Below are 17986 nucleotides of genomic sequence, written 5' to 3'. Positions count from 1 at the left end.
AGCTAGTTTCCAAGAGTTGAAGAAACGATTGGTTACCTCACCAGTGTTGATTCTGCCAGATCAACGCAAGGATTATGAAGTTTATTGCGACGCTTCACGTCGAGGACTTGGAGCAGTGCTTATGCAGGAAGGAAGAGTTGTGTCGTATGCTTCACGAAAACTTAAACCCCATGAGAAGAATTATGCTACGCATGATTTGGAATTAGCAGCCGTGGTGCATGCATTGAAGACATGGAGACATTTTCTCATCGGAAACCATTGTGAAGTGTACACGGATCACAAGAGTTTGAAGTACATTTTCACGCAGAAGGAGTTAAATCTCAGACAGAGGAGATGGTTGGAGCTCATCAAGGATTATGATTTGAGATTGCATTATCACCCTGGAAAGGCTAACATAGTAGCAGACGCGTTGAGCCGCAAGAGTCATGTTAACACCCTCATGACCGGAGAGTTACCTCAGGAGTTAGCCGAGGACCTACGCGAGCTATGTTTGGAGATAGTCCCAAGAGGCTATTTAGCGACATTGGAGATTCAGTCTACCTTGATGGAAAGGATCAGAGAAGCTCAGAAGACAGACAAGGAGATTGAGGAGATAAAGGAGAAGATGAGCAAAGGAAAAGCCAAGGGATTTTGTGAGGATGAGCACGATACCTTATGGTTCGAGGACCGCGTATATGTGCCAAATGATCCGGAGATCAGGAAGTTGATTTTGCAAGAAGCCCATGATTCACCATACTCGATTCACCCAGGGAATACCAAGATGTATTTGGATTTGAAGAATACTTTCTGGTGGACCAGAATGAAGAAGGATATTGCGGAGTATGTAGCAGTTGTGATGTATGTCAGAGAGTGAAGGCAGAGCATTAGAAGCCAGCAGGATTGCTACAGCCATTGCCGATACCCGAATGGAAGTGGGATAAAATAGGCATGGATTTTATCACAGGATTACCCAGGACTCGTTCAGGCTATGACTCGATATGGGTTGTAGTCGACCGTTTGACGAAAGTGGCTCATTTCATTCAAAAAACCACTTACACCAGTGCTAAGTTGGCAAAGATATACATGACCAGGATCGTATGTTTGCATGGAGTTCCGAGGACCATTGTATCAGACAGAGGAACCCAATTTACCTCGAAGTTTTGGAAGCAGTTACATGAAACGTTGGGAACCAGGCTGGAATTTAGTACAGCATTTCACCCACAGACAGATGGACAGACCGAGAGAGTCAACCAGATTTTGGAGGACATGTTGAGAGCATGTGCACTAGATTATGGATCTAGTTGGGACGACAATTTGCCATATGCGGAGTTTTCGTATAACAACAGTTACCAAACCAGTTTGAAGATGGCCCCTTTCGAAGCTTTGTACGGAAGGAGGTGTAGAACACCGTTGTTATGGGACGAAGTTGGAGATCGTCAGTTGTTTGGACCAGATTTGATTAAGGAGTCTGAACAGAAAGTGAGGTTGATTCGCGATAGGCTCAAGATAGCCCAGTCCAGGCAGAAGAGTTATGCTGATTCTAAACGAAAGGAGACAGTTCACGCAGTCGGAGACAGAGTGTATCTTTGAGTATCACCACTTCGAGGAGTGAAGCGCTTTGGAGTTAAAGGAAAGTTAGCGCCCCGTTTTATCGGACCATACAGAGTGTTGGAATGTATGGGAGAAGTTGCCTACAAGTTCGAATTGCCCGAAGGATTGTCTAGAGTTCATGATGTATTTCACGTTTCGCAGTTGAAGAAGTGACACACAGAGATGGCTGAGATACCGCTGAGAGATACTGTGCCACTGGAAGCGATTCAGTTGGAAAGTGATTTGACCTATGAGGAGAAGCTAGTTAAGATTCTCGAGTATGCCAGCCGAGTTACCCACAGCAAGGTTATCAAGTTTTGCAAAGTTCAGTGGAGTCACCACACGGAAGACGAAGCCACCTGGGAGCGAGAGGAAGATCTACGGAAAAACCACTCCCACCTGTTTTCTAGCCAACCCGAATCTCGAGGGCGAGATTCATCTTAAGGGGGGTAGGTTTGTAACATCCCAAATTTTCAATTTGGAATGTTATACATAGATCATCATTGCATATCATGTTTTGTTGCATTTTGACAAAATCCTCGATAAATCCTAAGCAACTCAAGGACCCTCGGAGAGAGTTGGGGATTTTCTCGAATTTTCAAATTTGATTTTCAAACGAGGATTTGTGGTTTTAATTATTTTCCCTCCGGAAAAATATTTCATTTTAAATAAACGAGAGGAGAAAATATGACTTCTCCAAAACAATTTAAATACTGGAGGAAAAATGTTAAAACCATTATTTGGAATTTATTTGGAATTTATTTGCAATTTTTATTGCATTAAAAATATTGCATGTTTTCAAAATATTTATTTTGGATTTTAAAAATGTTCACCCTATTCTAGATTTTCTAACTAGACGGGGAAATTTTATTTCATATTTTTCTGATTTTTATTTATTTTTTATGAATTATTTTCCGCGGAACTTATTTAAAAAAAAACGCCCGCGCGCCGACTGGGCCAAAGGCCCAGCCGACGGCCCGCCTCGCGCCTTCCTCTTCCCGCACGGGAGCTCGCCGCCGCCATGACCGAATCCGGCCGCCGCACGCCTCGCCTCGCCCGACCCCTTCCCCAAGCCGGCGCACCCCCCTCCCCTTTATATACCCCTCAACCCCCCCCTCTCTCATCTAGCCGCCGCCGCCGCCCGCACTCGGGAGCCGCCGCCGCCGCCGGTTGCCGCCGCCGGAGCCGCCCCCTCGCACCCCCCAAGCCCCGCGCCCCTCGCCCCGAGCCGGAGCCCCTCGCCGGAGCCCGCCCGTCGAGGTACTGCCGCCGCCCGTTTCCGTCGTTGCCGGTTTTCTGTAAAAAAAAACCTTCATTTTTAAAAAAAAATCCTAGATCGGTTTTTTTTCGGTTTTATTATTTTACGAGCGTTCACTGAACCGTTCGTTTTAACGAACGCGTTCGTCGGTTTTTCTTTGTTAACGAACGTCCGTTATTTAACCGTTCGTCCGTTTTTCTTTTTCATCGGATTTTCTCGTTATTTTCTCAGATTCGATTTCTGATCGAATCTTCGATTCTGTTTAACTTCTCGCTCGTTTATCGGAATTAGGCGATTCAAGCGCCTAGAGTTTCGTCTCGAAATTCTCTTTCTGTTTAACCTACTCAAACAAGTTTTTGCTACAGTAAAATTTGACCTAGATCCAGATTAGCAAACGAAGTTTCTTTCTTTCGCCGTTTGACTTTCGTTGCTTCTTTCGAGTTGATTCTTTTTGCAAACCGGAGTTCTTAAGTTGAACTTTCTGGTTGGATCTTTCATTCAAGTTTTACCTGTGCATTAGATGAGTACTGATTGCATGCTTGTTTGTTTGCGATAGAGTACCCGGAGTGTGCCGCTTGTTACTTCGAGTCGCTAGGTTTTGCGGATCATCAGCAAGGCAAGTAACACTTTGATCATATCCCGTTCATACCCAGTTTTATTGCATTAGATCTGTTTTCCTCAAACATTGCATGATTAGGATCTAATTAAATTGTGGGTATTGGGAAGTAGTTGAGGTAGAACCTATTACCTGTTTTCTATTCAAACCCTTGGGAGTTACTTCTACGTTGCTTTTATTATTGCTATGCTATGCTCGTAGACGTGGATTGGGTTTGAGTGAAATTCATGACAGATGTGAGATTGTTAATTAATGGTTTACTTAAGGTGGCAACTTAAACTCACATCTGGGTGGATTGAGGTACCTGGGTATTTCAGGATTGCCTGTTTTTCTTTTGGACCGCCACCCAGGTTCAAGAGGATCATGAGATTATTCATGCTAGAAACTTCCGTGTGCAGCCGCAAGCTATTATGGGCTCTAGCATAGTTGACTAAGTTGTGTGAACTCTTACAGTGGTAGACTAGCAGATGTAGGGGAAAGTAGGTGTAACTGTCTACTCATACGTAAGGTGCAAACACTTCTGAAAGACTGTGTCTTGGTCATCCGTTACTCAAACACCATGTAGTGCGAGTAATCCAACGGAGGAGATCAAGTCTTGTGGGGAAAAGTGCACAAACCTCTGCAGAGTGTACAAACTAATCATGGTTAGCCGTGTCCCCGGTTATGGACAACTTGAGTATCTGGTACTTGGATTATCATGTGAATCCCAACACTATGTTACTTCTAATTAATTTTGTTGGGTTATTGATGACTTCTAATTGGGATTGAGATGCTGTCAACCATCTCAATGTTTCACAACCACCATGATAGTTAAATAAAATTTATTCCTTTGAAGTAGGATAAAATTGGCTTTTCGCAAAAACTGTAACCATAGAGCTTTCCACCAGCCATATATGCATGTAGTATAGCATTGTTATTCATTATTCTCTATGTGTTACATTGCCAGCATATTCTATGTGCTGACCCGTTTTCGGGCTGCAACGTTTCATGTTGCAGACTTTTCAGACGACGAGTAAGATGCCTTAGGTCGTGGTCTTATACTCAGTGATGCCGCTGGAGTTGATGGACTCACTTATCTTCCAAGTCTTCCGCTGTTATCGTTATTAGATGGCCTTAAGCCATGCTTATCATACTTAATCTCTTCGGAGATATTCGATGTAAATAAGTGTGTGATTGCCACTCTGTTATAAATCCTCCATTTGTACTGTGCGTGTCAGCATTACTGATCCAGGGATGACACTGGTGCACAGCAGCACAGACCATTTGAGGTCTGGTCGCTACAAAGTTGGTATCAGAGCACACGCTGACTATAGGACACGACCACTAATCTTAAGCCCTAGAAAGCTTCTCTCTTCTCATTTCTGACCCCTCTCCACTTTCTACTCTTTTAGGAATGGCGAATGCAAGGAGCAAGTTCATGCAACCGGATGAAGACACGCCGTTTGGTCGGCATTTGAAGGAAGTCACCAAGTACTTGAACATAGGAATACCAAGCATCACCGGAACCTACAACGCCACATTACCTGAAGAGGAGAGCTGGAAGATTCAAGTTATCATTCCAGGAAGGACGTTTGAGCCAGTTACTGAACCCATGAGATTGGTTTTCGAAGCAACAACTTGGAGTTTAGGGAAGAGCATGGCCGCACACATCGCCATGGGACGCATCGGAGAAGTCTACCACCAGGAGCTTAAGGATACAATTTATCAGATTTGTGGACGTCGAGACGCGCAATGGGAGATGATCAGAACCAAGAAGGATGGATCAATTGCAGCTTTCATCCAGGAGCAGAACCAACATATTCGACGCCAGGAGAATCAGATGTGCACGGACAAGGAAGAACTGAAGAAGGCATTAACGAAGATCAAGGAACTCCAAGGAGAACTCAAGGCTACACGCGAAGATTATTTGGAGGAAATCAACGCGCTGGTAGGGAAGATTGACGACCTGGAGAATAAGATTGGAGCATTCGTGGGAAATCCAGTGCCAAAAGCAGAAGTCGATGAATGCACTTGTCCGGATAATTACATCATCATCGACGACACCGACTCGGAACCAAGTGAAGACGAATGGATTGATGAAGCTGGAGTAGACATCATGGAGTCTTCAACGGATCAGAATTTTTAGTAGACCACCATATCAGTAGTAGTTTTCCCCCATTTAATAGTATAGTTCAAGCACTTTGTAACGCTAGTTAGATCGATTGTTTTGCCTTGTTTGGATTGATTGAGTGATATTGATTGAATTTGTCTCATGAGCATATGGGTAGTGTTTTCTCTCTAGACCTCATTCTGTTCTTAATTCTCATCTTTTCTAAACCTATCAGATGCCTCCGAGACGCGACACCGGATTTGTTTTCCCGCCAGAGATCACCCAGTTGATTCAGCAACAGAATGCCCTGATGCAAGTGTTAGTGCAGAACCAAGGCAACAATAACAACAACAACCCACCGCCACCACCACCTGTAGATCACTTAGCCCGTTTCTTAAGGCTAAACCCGCCGATGTTTTCCAGTAGCACCGAGCCGATTGTTGCAGATGATTGGCTCCGCAAAGTTGGAAGGGAGTTGACCACTGCAGGATGCACAGATGCGGAAAGAGTGTGTTTTGCCGCACATCAGCTTGAATGACCCGCAGCATCATGGTGGGAGAATTATACAGCCACGCACCCTATTGACACTGTCACATGGGACCAGTTTCAGGAAGCTTTCCGTACAGCTCATGTTTCAGCAGGAGCTATGGCTATGAAGAAGCGTGAGTTTCGCAACCTACGCCAAGGAGGACGCACCGTAGGCCAGTATGTGGAGGATTTCAGTAAGTTAGCACGTTATGCACCAGATGACGTTGCTACAGATGCAGCCAAGCAGGAGAAGTTTTTGGAAGGACTGAATGATGAGCTGAGTATGCAGTTGATGGTAGCAACCTTCAACAACTACCAGGAGCTGGTAGATAGAGCTCTCATGATTGAAGGGAAGCAACAGCAGATTGAAAACCGTAAGAGGAAGTATGGACAAGGGAAATATAACTCAGGAGCTCAGCAGAAGCCTCGTTTTACCCCGAAGCCGGGAGGACAGTTTCAGCATACCCATGGAGGAGGTAGCTCGCACAACCATAATGGCTCCAAGAATGGTAATGGGAATGGAGGAAGCAACGGACAGAACCGCACCAACCCATCTACCCCAGCCAAGAGGGACCTGAGCCAAGTCACTTGTTTTAAGTGCCAGAAGAATGGACATTATGCCAATGAATGTCCTGAAGCCCAAAATGGAAATGGCAATGGAAGCTCTGGGAAGAAGCCGAACCCGTTCAACAAAGGACATGTGAACCACGTGAGCGTGGAGGAGGTTGAAGCTCAGCCTGATGCAGTAATAGGTAAGATTTTGGTTAAGTCATTTACTGCAACTGTTCTTTTCGATACTGGTGCATCGCATTCATACATATCAAGGGGATTCGTGAATAAGTTTAAGATGTCCACCAAAGTTCTCAGAAACCCTATGTTGTAACCTCGCCAGGAGCAGAGTATATGGCCACCCAAGGATGTTTTCAGATACCATTGGCCATTGGTAGGCATGTTTTCCCCTCAGACCTCATTGTTTTGGAATCGCAAGGTTTGGGTGTGATTTTGGGAATGGATTGGCTATCGTTGTATGGAGGAAACATCGATTGTGCCAGCAAGACGATTTTGCTTACCACCCCGGAAGGAAAAAGGATCAAGTATGTATCCCGGCATATGCCGAAGAGGACTCAAGTGAATTCCTTATCAGGAGTTGTACAGGAGGAAGTACCAGTGGTGAAAGATTATCCGGATGTATTTCCAGAAGAGTTGCCAGGCATGCCACCGGATAGAGACATTGAGTTCTTGATTGAACTTTTGCCAGGCACAGGGCCAATATCTAAGAGACCGTACAGGATGCCCGCAAAGGATTTGGAGGAAATTAAGAAGCAGATCAAGGAGTTACTGGATAAAGGCTATATTCGCCCGAGTTCGTCACCTTGGGGATCACCAGTACTTCTAGTGGAGAAGAAAGATGGATCACTAAGGATGGTTGTTGATTACCGAGGATTGAATGAAGTGACCATCAAAAACAAGTACCCACTGCCGATGATCAATGATTTGTTTGACCGCCTGCAAGGAGCTAAGGTATTTTCCAAGATCGATCTACGATCAGGATACCATCAGTTAAAGATTCGAGAGCAGGATATACCTAAGACGGCATTTACCACCAGATATGGATTGTATGAGTATACCGTTATGTCATTTGGACTGACTAACGCACCGGCCTATTTCATGAACCTGATGAACAAAGTGTTTATGGAGTTTTTGGATAAGTTCGTCGTGGTGTTCATTGATGATATTTTAATCTTTTCCAAGGATGAAGAAGAGCATGAGGAGCATTTACGATTGGTACTTGAGAAGCTCAGAGAACATCAGTTATATGCCAAGTTCAGCAAATGTGAGTTTTGGTTGAAGGAAGTTGGATTCCTTGGACATGTTATTTCTGGAGAAGGAATAGCAGTAGACCCTGCCAAGGTTGACACCGTGACAAGTTGGGAATCACCCGCGACAGTTGGAGAAATCCGGAGTTTTCTTGGACTTGCAGGATACTACCGGAGGTTTATTGAGAATTTCTCAAGGATTGCTAAGCCCATGACTGAGCTATTGAAGAAGGACACCAAATTCAATTGGACTGAGGAATGTGAAGCTAGTTTCCAAGAGTTGAAGAAACGATTGGTTACCTCACCAGTGTTGATTCTGCCAGATCAACGCAAGGATTATGAAGTTTATTGCGACGCTTCACGTCGAGGACTTGGAGCAGTGCTTATGCAGGAAGGAAGAGTTGTGTCGTATGCTTCACGACAACTTAAACCCCATGAGAAGAATTATGCTACGCATGATTTGGAATTAGCAGCCGTGGTGCATGCATTGAAGACATGGAGACATTTTCTCATCGGAAACCATTGTGAAGTGTACACGGATCACAAGAGTTTGAAGTACATTTTCACGCAGAAGGAGTTAAATCTCAGACAGAGGAGATGTTTGGAGCTCATCAAGGATTATGATTTGAGATTGCATTATCACCCTGGAAAGGCTAACGTAGTAGCAGACGCGTTGAGCCGCAAGAGTCATGTTAACACCCTCATGACCGGAGAGTTACCGCAGGAGTTAGCCGAGGACCTACGCGAGCTATGTTTGGAGATAGTCCCAAGAGGCTATTTAGCGACATTGGAGATTCAGTCTACCTTGATGGAAAGGATCAGAGAAGCTCAGAAGACAGACAAGGAGATTGAGGAGATAAAGGAGAAGATGAGCAAAGGAAAAGCCAAGGGATTTCGTGAGGATGAGCACGATACCTTATGGTTCGAGGACCGCGTATATGTGCCAAATGATCCAGAGATCAGGAAGTTGATTTTGCAAGAAGCCCATGATTCACCGTACTCGATTCACCCAGGGAATACCAAGATGTATTTGGATTTGAAGAATACTTTCTGGTGGACCGGAATGAAGAAGGATATTGCGGAGTATGTAGCAGTTGTGATGTATGTCAGAGAGTGAAGGCAGAGCATCAGAAGCCAGCAGGATTGCTACAGCCATTGCCGATACCCGAATGGAAGTGGGATAAAATAGGCATGGATTTTATCGCAGGATTACCCAGGACTCGTTCAGGCTATGACTCGATATGGGTTGTAGTCGACCGTTTGACGAAAGTGGCTCATTTCATTCCAGTGAAAACCACTTACACCAGTGCTAAGTTGGCAAAGATATACATGACCAGGATCGTATGTTTGCATGGAGTTCCGAGGACCATTGTATCAGACAGAGGAACCCAATTTACCTCGAAGTTTTGGAAGCAGTTACATGAAACGTTGGGAACCAGGCTGGAATTTAGTACAGCATTTCACCCACAGACAGATGGACAGACCGAGAGAGTCAACCAGATTTTGGAGGACATGTTGAGAGCATGTGCACTAGATTATGGATCTAGTTGGGACGACAATTTGCCATATGCGGAGTTTTCGTATAACAACAGTTACCAAACCAGTTTGAAGATGGCCCCTTTCGAAGCTTTGTACGGAAGGAGGTGTAGAACACCGTTGTTATGGGACGAAGTTGGAGATCGTCAGTTGTTTGGACCAGATTTGATTAAGGAGTCTGAACAGAAAGTGAGGTTGATTCGCGATAGGCTCAAGATAGCCCAGTCCAGGCAGAAGAGTTATGCTGATTCTAAACGAAAGGAGACAGTTCACGAAGTCGGAGACAGAGTGTATCTTTGAGTATCACCACTTCGAGGAGTGAAGCGCTTTGGAGTTAAAGGAAAGTTAGCGCCCCGTTTTATCGGACCATACAGAGTGTTGGAACGTATGGGAGAAGTTGCCTACAAGTTGGAATTGCCCGAAGGATTGTCTGGAGTTCATGATGTATTTCACGTTTCGCAGTTGAAGAAGTGCCACGCAGAGATGGCTGAGATACCGCTGAGAGATACTGTGCCACTGGAAGCGATTCAGTTGGAAAGTGATTTGACCTATGAGGAGAAGCCAGTTAAGATTCTCGAGTATGCCAGCCGAGTTACCCGCAGCAAGGTTATCAAGTTTTGCAAAGTTCAGTGGAGTCACCACACGGAAGACGAAGCCACCTGGGAGCGAGAGGAAGATCTACGGAAAAACCACTCCCACCTGTTTTCTAGCCAACCCGAATCTCGAGGGCGAGATTCATCTTAAGGGGGGTAGGTTTGTAACATCCCAAATTTTCAATTTGGAATGTTATACATAGATCATCATTGCATATCATGTTTTGTTGCATTTTGACAAAATCCTCAATAAATCCTAAGCAACTCAAGGACCCTCGGAGAGAGTTGGGGATTTTCTCGAATTTTCAAATTTGATTTTCGAACGAGGATTTGTGGTTTTAATTATTTTCCCTCCGGAAAAATATTTCATTTTAAATAAACGAGAGGAGAAAATATGACTTCTCCAAAAAAAATTAAATACTGGAGGAAAAATGTTAAAACCATTATTTGGAATTTATTTGCAATTTTTATTGCATTAAAAATATTGCATGTTTTCAAAATATTTATTTTGGATTTTAAAAATGTTCACCCTATTCTAGATTTTCTAACTAGACGGGGAAAATATATTTCATATTTTTTTTGATTTTTATTTATTTTTCTATGAATTATTTTCCGCGGAACTTATTTAAAAAAAAACGCCCGCGCGCCGACTGGGCCAAAGGCCCAGCCGACGGCCCGCCTCGCGCCTTCCTCTTCCCGCACGGGAGCTCGCCGCCGCCATGACCGAATCCGGCCGCCGCACGCCTCCCCTCGCCCGACCCCTTCCCCAAGCCGCCGCACCCCCCTCCCCTTTATATACCCCTCAACCCCCCCCCCTCTCTCTCATCTAGCCGCCGCCGCCGCCCGCACTCGGGAGCCGCCGCCGGAGCCACCCCCTCGCACCCCCCGAGCCCCGCGCCCCTCGCCGCCCCTCGCCCCGAGCCGGAGCCCCTCGCCGGAGCCCGCCCGTCGAGGTACTGCCGCCGCCCGTTTCCGTCGTTGCAGGTTTTCTGTAAAAAAAACCCCTTCGTTTTTTAAAAAAAAATCCTAGATCGGTTTTTTTTCGGTTTTATTATTTTACGAGCGTTCACTAAACCGTTCGTTTTAACGAACGCGTTCGTCGGTTTTTCTCTGTTAACGAACGTCCGTTATTTAACCGTTCGTCCGTTTTTCTTTTTCGTCGGATTTTTCTCGTTATTTTCTCAGATTCGATTTCTGATCGAATCTTCGATTCTGTTTAACTTCTCGCTCTTTTATCGGAATCAGGCGATTCAAGCGCCTAGAGTTTCGTCTCAAAATTCTCTTTCCGTTTAACCTACTCAAACAAGTTTTTGCTACAGTAAAATTTGACCTAGATCCAGATTAGCAAACGAAGTTTCTTTCTTTCGCCGTTTGACTTTCGTTGCTTCTTTCGAGTTGATTCTTTTTGCAAACCGGAGTTCTTAAGTTGAACTTTCTGGTTGGATCTTTCATTCGAGTTTTACCTGTGCATTAGATGAGTACTGATTGTATGCTTGTTTGTTTGCGATAGAGTACCCGGAGTGTGCCGCTTGTTACTTCGAGTCGCTAGGTTTTGCGGATCATCAGCAAGGCAAGTAACACTTTGATCATATCCCGTTCATACCCAGTTTTATTGCATTAGATCTGTTTTCCTCAAACATTGCATGATTAGGATCTAATTAAATTGTGGGTATTGGGAAGTAGTTGAGGTAGAACCTATTACCTGTTTTCTATTCAAAACCTTGGGAATTACTTCTACGTTGCTTTTATTATTGCTATGCTATGCTAGTAGACGTGGATTGGGTTTGACTGAAATTCATGACAGATGTGAGATTGTTAATTAATGGTTTACTTAAGGTGGCAACTTAAACTCACATCTGGATGGATTGAGGTACCTGGGTATTCCAGGATTGCCTGTTTTTCTTTTGGACCGCCACCCAGGTTCAAGAGGATCATGAGATTATTCATGCTAGAAACTTCTGTGTGCAGCCGCAAGCTATTATGGGCTCTAGCATAGTTGACTAAGTTGTGTGAACTCTTACAGTGGTAGACTAGCAGATGTAGGGGAAAGTAGGTGTAACTATCTACCCATACGTAAGGTGCAAACACTTCTGAAAGACTGTGTCTTGGTCATCCGTTACTCAAACACCATGTAGTGCGAGTAATCCAACGGAGGAGATCAAGTCTTGTGGGGAAAAGTGCACAAACCTCTGCAGAGTGTACAAACTAATCATGGTTAGCCGTGTCCCCGGTTATGGACAACTTGAGTATCTGGTACTTGGATTATCATGTGAATCCCAACACTATGTTACTTCTAATTAATTTTGTTGGGTTATTGATGACTTCTAATTGGGATTGAGATGCTGTCAACCATCTCAATGTTTCACAACCACCATGATAGTTAAATAAAATTTATTCCTGTGAAGTAGGATAAAATTGGCTTTTCGCAAAAACTGTAACCATAGAGCTTTCCACCAGCCATATATGCATGTAGTATAGCATTGTTATTCATTATTCTCTATGTGTTACATTGCCAGCATATTCTATGTGCTGACCCGTTTTCGGGCTGCAACGTTTCATGTTGCAGACTTTTCAGACGACGAGTAAGATGCCTTAGGTCGTGGTCTTATACTCAGTGATGCCGCTGGAGTTGATGGACTCACTTATCTTCCAAGTCTTCCGCTGTTATCGTTATTAGATGGCCTTAAGCCATGCTTATCATACTTAATCTCTTCGGAGATATTCGATGTAAATAAGTGTGTGATTGCCACTCTGTTATAAATCCTCCATTTGTACTGTGCGTGTCAGCATTACTGATCCAGGGATGACACTGGTGCACAGCAGCACAGACCATTTGAGGTCTGGTCGCTACATTAGAATAGACCCACCCTGGGTGATATATAGGGTGGGTCTATTCTAATAACACCATTAAGAGTCTTATTCTCGTCACCCTGGATGAGGAATAGTTATTCTTCACCCCCCCCCCAATCTATTTTACCACCAATGCACTATAATTTTACGTTCCGTAAGTTTTGTCTTATTTCTGACGTAAAAAAAGACCGTAAGAAAATATATATTCATCGTAAAAAATATTTTATGTTATGTATAATTACAAACGTAAAAACATAGTGTAAAATTTACATAAACTTCAAATTTTCTTGTCTTATGACCTATATTTTTATTTTCTTAAATCAAATTTTACGTAGTGAATCAATAGGAATGTAACTATTTGAATTCCAAATGTAATTTAATTATGAAGTGATCGTAAGATTACCTCGGGTGCAGAATAAGTTATTCTTCACCCGAGATAATCTTACAATCGTTTCATAAATAAATTACATATGGAATACAAATAGTTACATTCATGTCGATTCACTACGTAAAATTTGGCATAAAAAATAACCAGAAAGATTGCATTTTGTGTATATTTTACACTATATTTTTACGACTATATTTACGTAACATAAAATATTTTTTACGGTGATTTTTTTACGTTCTCTTATTACATATGAAATAAGACAAAAATTTACGAAACGTAAAATTACGGTGCATTGATGTTAAAATAGAGGGGGTGAAGAATAACTATTCCTCACCCATGGTGACGAATAGTCAATCTCTCTCTACATATATATTTATATATAGAAAACAGAAAAAAAAAACAAGCCATGGCCTCCCGCGGGGCTGAGCCGGCCCCATCTGGGCTCCCCCCCCCCCCCCATTTTCAATGAATTTTCAATCCCATGCCGCCAAGAGCCTTGGGTGTTGACAATCAATCCCATGATCTCCAATGAATTTTCTTTTTGCCATCCTCTCGACCCCACCACACATTAGCCACAGTTAGACAAAAAGTTTCACATATGGCCACAGGAAGCTGGAAACAACTCATGATGTAAGTTTAGCACAAGGGGTGCGAACTTCTTTAATCCATTTGAGCCGGATTTTATTTTTCGTTTCTTTCGCAGTTTTCCAATATTTTTTTTATTTTGTCTTTCTGTTTTCTTTGGCTTTCTTTATTCTCCTTTTTCTTTCTTTTATTTTGATTCATTTTTATTTCTTCTTCTCCTTTTTTCATTCTTTTTTGCATTTTGTTTCTTTGTTTTTGTCTATTTTGTTTATATTTTCGGTTTTCTTTACTCTTTTTGTTATTATTATAAAAAATATGTCAACAATATTTTTCAAATACACATCTAACAATTTTTATCCAACTTTTTTTTCTTATGTTTGTTTTCGTTTTCATTCTAGATTTTCGTATATGTCAAAACATCTTTTTAATAAAGTGATCAACATTTTTTGTATACATGTTCAACATTGTCCGAACGCTTATTCAACATTTTATAAATATTTGTTCAACATTCTAATACTTATTCTACATTTTTCAAATACATGTTTTTTTAATACTTATTCAACATTTTCAAATAATTATTTAACATTTTCAAATATTTGTTAAACATTTTTAATACTTATTCAATATTTTTAAATAATTGTTCAATATTTTTCATAAACTCATTCTACAATTTTTACTCCTTATTCAACATTTGTCGAATACTTGTTCAACATTTTTAGTACTTATTCAAAAAAAATACATGTTCAATATTTTTTCAAATACTTGTTCAACATTTATTTAATACTTACTCAACATCTTTCACCTACTTGTTCAACATTTTTTTAATGTGTTTCTGAAGAGTGTTTTTTGTGTGTGTGTCTATATATATTTTAAAGTATAAAAAAAGTACAAAAATAAAGCAAAAATGAGAACAGAAAACCAAAAAAACAGGCCATGGCCTCCCGCACGGCTGGGCCGGCCCATGTAGGCTCCCCCCCCCCCCCCCCCCCCCGATGCGAGGCATCCTCCTGTGCTCGCTGACAGCGAGAAATAGGGGTGCCTGAAATTTAGGTCACCTCTCCTCTGGCTGCCATCGGGCCTCGGATCTTCAAGACATCTATGTTCTTCGCCAACGTCTAGTGATCATTATAATTTTGTGAGAATAAATTTCCTCTCGTTCTTTTGGCGATGCCATGAGGTTAGAGAGTTTTTTGTCCTCGCAGATCCGATTATTCGGATCTGATGAGTTTATGTGATTCTTTGTGGAGTTGAAATCTTTCGTTGGCACCATGGTGAAGATATAGTGATTTGACGGCCTGCACTTTTAGGGGATCATCCCCGGCCAAAGTACGTTCATCGATCAAGGCTTCCTTTCTTTTTGATGGGCGACTCAAGGCGCTTTTAAAAACCATTATTGGTAATGTTCGTGCGGGTAAAAGAGTGACAATATCGTTGCTTCAGTCCAGTCCAATTACAGCCTCTTTAACGAAGTATTTGGAGTATTTCTTCGAGCAGAGATTGATACCACAAAGGTGTTTTCAAGGGATTTCATTGTAATGTATTTTTTTGGATCTTAGGTCCAAATCAGTGAGTATGAACAAGGTGTTTCCCAAAAAGAGAAGTTGATTTAGGCTTGGCGACTCGTGCTTTCGGAAGACTGTTTGCGCACTGATATGCTTAGAACCTATTTTCTACATGTATCGTGCTTTCAGAAGACAGTTTGTGCAACTGATAATCTTACAATCATCAACATGACAAGTTGGCAATTACAGGAAGTGCAAGTAAGGTGGGATCATGTGTAAAGCCATATCAAGAAATGCTATCTATTTTCTGCATGCATCTCCTTTATCTTAAAATCATCAAAATGCCAAGTTGGAATTACAGGAAGTGCAAGTAAAGTGGTATCATGTGTAAAGCCATATCAAGAAATGCTATATATTTTTTGCATCCATCGCCTTTATCGTAAAATCATCAAAATGCCAAGTTGCAATTACAGGAAGTGCAAGTAAAGTGGTATCATGTGTAAAGCCATATCAAGAAATGCTATCTATGGCTTCAGAGTTCAGATTCAACACATTTGCACTGTCTAAAACAAGAGAAACAGCCAGTGTGGGAGACTTTGAGTACGAGCTAATAATATCAATGCACTCGAGTACTGAAACCTCTTAATACATAAAAAATGGACAAACACAATGTCGGTGGTTTTTCTTCCATATAACAACAATCCTGGATCGGTGCACACCAATATGTTAATAAAACTCTCACAATCAAACTTTGACAAACGCAATGCAAATCGATGTAGGCATTCATCAGTGTTAAACTAAATCAGACACGGCTTCACATGTTCCAGCTCCTTGTCATCCGCATCATAAGCTCCCACGCCGCCTTGCTGTTCACGGTGCGTTCCTAGCCATTCCAGGTCTCCCTTTGCACCTGCACCAGTAGATATGGAGCCAATCTATCAACAAAATCCATTTACAGAATAATAATGAAACAATCAATGGCGCCATTCAGTACAGTATCCCTTTCTTATTCTGTAAAATGGTACAAGTCCATCATAATCAATGCTTCATGTTATCATTTGCATGTTTGCATCACAGCCACAGGCTTTGATAGTACTTAGTTATCTTGTTTGTGCAATTTTGCTAGTAATTAGTTACAATGCACCAAATCAAGGGGACTTGACAGGCTCGATTAATGAATTAAGCTGACAAGAAATAATTATGAACCAACCATGCATGCATATCCGTTACCTGAAGCTGCAGCACTTATATTGAGATGGCTAGAGATGGTGCTGTAGAACAGTGTTGTGAATCTTCCCATCTGAAAAGGATGGACGAACAAGCTGACCTGAATGGAGATCGCGCGAGAGTCATCCGGGTGCTCCGTCTGGTAGGTGGCGGTGGTGGCGTTGGTGGAATCGGCGACCACAGGCTTGATAGCGAGGAGGCAGCTCTTGGGGAGCTCGACGCCGGGTGGATCCATCCTAGCTAGCTCCATCTGGATTGGATTTAACTGGAGCGGATTTTCTCAGATGGATCTGACGATCGCCGGGCGGATCAGTTGGAGACGGACGATGAACACGGAAGGGGAACAACAGGCGGCGGCCGCCGAAGGAGAAATGACACTTCTAGGTTAGGGTTATGCAGACTCAACGTTGGCTGGGCCGGTTTCATGTGCCATGATCCTTTTATGAGTTCCCTAACACCCCCCCGCAGCGATCTGATGCTAGGCCGGCTTTGGTCCGGCCCAACAATAGGGTCGGTTTTGTTTTTAGCTCAAAAACATGAAATAGAAATGTTCACACAGGATTCTCAAAAAAAAAATGTTCACACATGACAAAAAAAGGTTAGTCTAGTTTTAGAAAAATGTTCACCGATGTTACAAAAAGGTTCGCAATAAATTAAAAAATGTTCAGCTATAATGAAAAATGGTGCATGGTAAAAAATGGTTTATGTTTGAAAAAAAATGGTTCATGATAAATTAAAAAAGTGTTCACCTATGATAAAAAAATGTTTCACGATAAATAAATAAGTGTTCAGCTAGAACAAAAAAGGTTCATGTATTTCCGGACAACAAAAAAATATGAAAAAGGGAAAAGAAAAAGGACAAAATAAAACAGTGTAGTACCGTGAAAAACAGAGAAAAAAAGAAACATCGGAAACAAGAAAAGGTAAGGGAAAAAAGAATAGAAAACACAAATGGACCGGCCCATGCGGAGCAACTATGTGGGCGAGTCAATGCACATGCCGCGGGACTGCGATGACTAATGCACACAACCACCTTGGCCATACCACCATCTTGTACTCACGCCGCTTTGTAGCTGGGTTATTTATTTTAGGAGCAAAAACTCTACACTTACGGACAATAGCTACAAAACTCACTTACGGACTCAGAAGGCAAGGGTGTTGCTGACGCCACACAATAACAAGGCGTGTATGGTGTGCAGGTTGGCCAGCTCGACGCCATCTACCGTAACCTAAGATAGCATACGTCCCATCGTAACATGTAACCGATCCTGTAAAATTACCTGGCCATGTCTATAAGGTGGCACTGCGGCCTATATAAGGGGTACACACCCTTTCTACGGGAGAAGGTTGGACATTCACACACACACACACACACACACCATACATCTTGTCCACGGGAGAATCCACCAACGCCCAACCAGCTGAAAC

General features: G+C 42.5%; 1 long non-coding RNA gene across 1 annotated transcript; it reads right to left on the bottom strand.

The window, feature by feature from the left end:
- Nucleotides 1-15932: 15932 nt before the first annotated feature.
- Nucleotides 15933-17459, bottom strand: LOC109787050 (uncharacterized). Its single transcript, XR_002238471.4, has 2 exons — nucleotides 16659-17459; nucleotides 15933-16241 (listed from the first exon to the last, which is right to left on the bottom strand). It is a non-coding gene; the product is annotated as an uncharacterized lncRNA (long non-coding RNA).
- Nucleotides 17460-17986: the final 527 nt, after the last annotated feature.

This window comes from Aegilops tauschii, chromosome 5 (assembly GCF_002575655.3).
Source record: "Aegilops tauschii subsp. strangulata cultivar AL8/78 chromosome 5, Aet v6.0, whole genome shotgun sequence".
In the NCBI taxonomy this organism is placed as follows: Eukaryota; Viridiplantae; Streptophyta; class Magnoliopsida; order Poales; family Poaceae; genus Aegilops; species Aegilops tauschii.
Note: the sequence above shows the minus strand (reverse complement) of the source record. Positions and strands in the feature narration are given on the sequence as shown.